The 5,605-nt window shown below is 41.4% G+C and overlaps 1 pseudogene; it reads left to right on the top strand.

Moving 5' to 3' along the window:
- The first annotated feature begins 4,532 nt into the window (after positions 1–4,532).
- Positions 4,533–4,674, top strand: LOC129670631 (small nucleolar RNA SNORA17; annotated as a pseudogene).
- The last annotated feature ends 931 nt before the right edge of the window (positions 4,675–5,605 follow it).

The following is a 5,605-nucleotide window of genomic DNA, read 5'->3' as shown; positions in this document are numbered from 1 at the left end:
GGACTCTAATAGTTGTCTGGTAAACACTCTGGATTTATTCTGCTAATTGAAAGAAGGGATTTGTGACTTAATTACCAGATTGCCGTGAGTTGAGCTCATCTCTGCTAGCGCTTCTAAGTTTTCTTCTAACTTGGCTTATTTCTAGTCCCCATTGTGTAAACTGGCATGAAATTCTATCAACAGGAAACAGAGAGATTTACTCAACAGGAACTGAATGATTCCCTCTGTGGTGTCCAGCATCTTTCCAAGTTCCTTCTGAGCCCCCACAGCTGCAGCAGAGCAGGTGGAAGAAGCAAATTATGCTGTGTCCCTACATTCTCACCATCCTCATTTTGGCTACAACATGGAAGATGATCCTGAGAAGCAACTGAGAAAGGAGAAATTTCACAGCAGAGGGTGTTGTTAAAATGGGATCAGTGTTATTTGGTAGAGCAGTTTCAAAAGTGTGCATCGAGTTCAGCAATAGTGTTTGACAAACGGACAAAATGGACTTTTAGAATTAATTAATTAATTAATTTTTTTGTTTCTTTTTGAGACAGTTTTAAATAATCCAGGTTGGCCTCGAAACGCCTGTGAGTTTGCGGATGTTTTTAAAATCCGGAGGACCCTTCTTCCGGGCGTTGATATTACAGGCATGCGCCACCCCTCAGCTGACAGTTTTGCTCTCGAGACACTGGCTTCCAAGGTCACACAGCTAGAAGCAGGTATCGAACCCTGCTGGGCTCTTTAGAGATCGGGTCTTCCTCCAGCATGATATGGTAGGTTGCCTTTAAATAGTCCCAACTCAGCTGAGTAAATAACAATGTTATAAATGCAAACTTGAACATATTAAGTGTGCTCTATTAAAAGTTTGCAAACTGCCAAGTCGGGAACATGGCCTGGGCACAGAGAAAGGAATGAGACAAACTTCACCAGGAATTAGCATTTGCTAGCAGAGTCACCTTGCCCAACGTGTTACCTTAATACGTGACTTAAAAAAAAAAAAAAAAAAAAACCTTTTTGAAATTTATTAAGTAGAATAATAAAGAGGCTTTTAGAGGGTTATTTTGAGAATAAAACTTCTGCCAATTACTGGGAAGTCTTTTCAGTCAGGTAGCATTCAGTAGCCAAGAGCTATGCTTTCCTTTCTTCTGTTGTGTGGAGAATGGACACCTCCTTTCTTCAGGCCTGTCTCATCCTCATTAAAGCGATGAATTTCATGGAAAGAATCAGCCAGTTCTCCATGTCAGAAAACACAAAAGGTCAGTCTTCTCTGGCCAACACGCCAGGCCACTGTAACACAAAGTCCCATACGACACAAAGTGAACTAAAGTACTTTGAAGTTAGATTCAAGATCCAGCGTGCTCGGTAATTACTGCAACAGACAGCCAATTTGAGAAGGCCTAAATAATTTATTCAACAGCGGGACTTCTAAAGGCCATTCGGTCAGCAGGGGCCTATCTGGCATGTAGAGTGCCTTTTCACCATCTTGATGGTCAGTCTCCACTATCAGAGCAGTGCAAGCCTGCCACTCCTCAACATTTCAGCCCCATGCACTGCCCTGTGATTGGCAGGAGTGCTCACCCAGCCATCCAAATCTACGTATTCATTAGTGTTCCAAAGTGCCTGTGAATGTCAGCTTGCTTTTGAGAAGAAACTGTCTAAATTCCATACCAGAAATGTATTTTCAGAAAGCCTTCCCCATAGTTTTTCTGCAAGAGTTTTGATAAATGTCATTGTGTTCAGAGGATTTATCGGCACCAGTAAGCTGCAGCGACTCAAATTAGCTGGTGATTGAAATATCTTGTGGAAATCACTCTGTCAACTGAAATAGAAGCCACAGTTAAATTTCCCCATGAATGCCCGTTCTCCAAACCCAAACATGCTTCCATATTTGTAGTATCATTTGTTTTGGCACCCACTGCTGTGAATTCTGCAGGTCCACGCACACTCCCACTTCTACCTAGGAACACAATTGTTTTTGTTTGGGTCAAAATACAACTTTACAGAAGGTAATGCTGAGGTGGACCTGAAGATAGTGTTTGTAACCAAGTGTGTGCTGAGTTTTTGTCATAATGAAAGTATAGACTATTCAGAGATTGTGAGGTATGAAAGATTTGTGTTAATCTTCATTATTAGCAGCATTTTTACTTTCCCTTCTTTTTCATTAATTTATTTTCTTCATAAAATAAATTCTGTTTATCATAAAATCTGTTTACCAACAGGAATATTCCTCTTAGTGTATTCTACAACCATGGATAAAAACACTGATATATTTATTGCACTTAGTGTGTGTGTGAGTGTGTGAGTGTGTGTGTGTGTGTGTGTGTGTGTGTGTGTGTGTGTGTGAATGTGCCACAGTTCATGCACAGGTCCTGGGGATTAAACTCAGTTATCAACCTTGGTGGCAAGCAGATTTACACAGGGAACTATCTTGCCAGCCTCTGAGCTTATTTGTTTTTAATTTAAATTCAACTGAAGTGTAATGTACAGTCTAAAATTGCTCAGTTCCTAAGTATATAGCCTGATGAATTTTCATAAAACAAATGATAAGCAATCATCTTTTATGGAAGAAGCAGGAAATCAATGACACTCAATGCTTACCTCTTGCCCCTTTGGGCTGCTACCTCTCAGAAAGTAACCATGGGCCACCCTTCTAAAACCATAGATCACATTCAAAAATTTTAAAATTTAAATATAAATATAAACATTCAATAAATTCAAATTTGAAAATATGGAGTCATTAAATGTGCTTTCTTTTTTCTGTTTTATTTTATTCATAATTTTATGTGACATTTATTTCCACTGATTGGATGGTTTACGTCGCTTAAAGTGTTGCTTTTGGTTAACAACACAATTAAGTTATTCAGTCTATTAGACACCTGAGTTGTTTTAGATTTTATTTAAAAAAATCATTATTTCTTGTGGCCTTAACAAACAGAACTACTAGAATATTATAGCTATGTCTTTCAAATTGGAACATTCCCTCATGGAGAAAAGAGGGAGGCTCCTTAATACTGGAGAAGCAAATAAAACTCATAGATCTCAGGAGGTTCCTGAAACTTACAAGATTCAGAAACCTCCTCCTCACGGTTAAATAAAAAGTGACAGTTGCTAGAAAGAAGAGAATCTCCAACCAGCCAAGATTCCTGAAAGTCAGACAAGAAGCACCTGGGATGCAGCTTCCATGAGTTTGGTGGTGCAGCTGCCTTTGAATCACCCATGCCTCAGGAAGTAACCATCATCCATATCCCTGTGAGCCTCCCCAATAAATTCAGTGGTTTTTTAACTGTTCTTTCATTGGGTCCCTATCTGAAGTTCACATTTCTTAGATAACATATAAATAAGTTCTTTTGTGCTTGTGTGTGCACACGTGCAAATGTTACATCATGAGTCAGTCTAGACTATAGGGAATGTGTCTTTTCATGATTGCTAGTGGGGTTGAGTGTTTCTGTGTGCTTACTGGCCATGGGACTTCTGAGGGAAGCTACTAAGCCTTTTGCAACTCTCTCTAATCAATTGTCAGGCTCTTTTTAATTTCAAAGATATCTATTCTACATATGAACCTATCTTGGATATTTGCCTATGAATATGTTCTCTTTAGTTGAAGACTTGCTTTCTCACACTCTTAATGATGTCCTTAATGAAAGAAGTTTTTGCTTTAGTATTTAATTTATAATTATTTCTGTTGAGTTATGGATTTTTGCAGCCTCCTTAGAAATCTCTGCTTCCTCCATGGATCTTGTGCTTTGTCCCTTGACTCTTGTCATGTGAGTGTTCAATCTTTCTGGGAGTGCTTTTTGCATAGTGTTTAAAATTATCATGCACAGTTTGTTGTTTATAATTACATATGTAGTTTACCACTGTGGTCTCCACTATTGTACTTGGGATCTTACCCCCTTGAAAATGAAGCTTCTCATCTGATTTCAATAGGGGAACTTCTTGTTTTGATCCCCTGGCTTTGTTTGTCTTGTCTAGGATTATCTTAGCTATTTGTGATATTTATACTTTAATATGTAAGCTTTGAATCAGATTTTCAATAGGTTAAAAGAAATATCCTATCAGGTATCAGCTGAGATTGTACTTAACTATGGACCAATCTAGAAAGACCTGAGTTCTTTACGTCAGCCTCTTAGCCATGTTCATGGGTTTGTGTTATGTACTTTTATTTTTATTTTAATATTTTTGGCACTGAGTTGGATCTATTTATTTTTCTGGGTTTTCACTCACACTTGAATGTTCTTGCATATTTGTAGAACATAACTGTCTTCAAGTTGCATGGGAAGATGCACCAGTGGTTCTCAGTGTTTGGTGACAAATCTACAAGATGTGGGATCTGAAGCCTTGAGAAAGCTAGACCCCTCATATAAAGCAGCCTCAGCTTCATTTCTGCACAATGGAGGAGCTACTGATCCTGGTCCTACTTATTATTGACTTATTTCTGAAGACTTCCTGAATAATCCATTTAGTTGGTTTCCAGGTTTTTAGTTGTTTTTTTTTTTTCTTCATTCTTGGCATGAAGCAAATCATGATTTTAAAAATGAAACAAAGCGACTACCCCTAGAGGTACTGCATATGAGGCTGCTGTATCATGTATCATGTTTACCTTAGTAGGTGGCAGAGGAGAAAGTAGGTGTGTCTTCACCCAGTGTTCCGATGCAATGTGAATACCTGAATGTTTACTAGCCTAAGATTTCTTGGTAAAGAGAGAGCCCAAGTCCAACACTATACCAGAAAGGAAGCTAGCCTGTGATGAACACCAGTCTGGGGTGCAGGCTCTGGGTAGGAGGGCATACCATGCTAGAGATGACGCCTGCCCAGTGCCAAATGCAAGAGCAGGGCATAGCATTCCTGAGACCACTCCTGATATGACCTCAGACACTCAGAAGCCCTGGGAGATACTAAGAGAGCAAGTAATTGGTAGAGAAATGGAAGAAGAGGAGAAACAGAAGGATGTGGACACAATGAAGAGAGGCAGAACTAGAGACTCGGGGGAAGTGAGGAACAGCCTGATGTGAGTAGCCAGTGATGCCACCTGGGACCATGATGGGGTCCTGACGTGGTCTGCCACCAAGGGCCACATCTGGGTCTGTTGCCCTATAATAGCAGGGTCTCTTACCACCAAAGGCCAGGCAGACATCCCTGGTCTGGGCTGCTGCTTGGGAACATGTTGGTCTGTGAAGAACTGGCCCCTCACCTCACCTCAGCATCTTGGAGAGCTGGCCCTGGGGGCAGGTGAGCAGGAGATCTGGCCCTGCCCTTTACCAGCTGCAGCATTCAGGAGAGTAGGCTCTGCACCTCACCTGGGCAATGCAATAGAGCTACTCTGGAGCAAGGGTTCAGGTGACCTGGCTCCAAGGGTGTGGGAGTGGGAGACCTGACCCTGCCACTTGTCTGCAGTGTGGCCAAAGGAGAGATGCCCTCCCCCTTTCTTGCCCCTTGCCACCTACAGCAGGCAGTAAACCTGGCCTAAGGTCATGAAAGCAGGAGAGCTATCTCTGCCCCTTACCTATGGCCGCATTTAGAGTGGGCCCCGTATCTCACGTGGCCAGCGCTGTAGAGCAAGCCCTAGATGTGCGCGTTTCAGGTGAGCCAGTCCCAAGGACCTGAGCACAGGAGAGCCAGC

The sequence above is a fragment of the Psammomys obesus genome, unplaced genomic scaffold, assembly GCF_907164565.1.
Source record: "Psammomys obesus unplaced genomic scaffold, mPsaObe1.curated_primary_1811, whole genome shotgun sequence".
NCBI lineage: Eukaryota > Metazoa > Chordata > Mammalia > Rodentia > Muridae > Psammomys > Psammomys obesus.
Note: the sequence above shows the minus strand (reverse complement) of the source record. Positions and strands in the feature narration are given on the sequence as shown.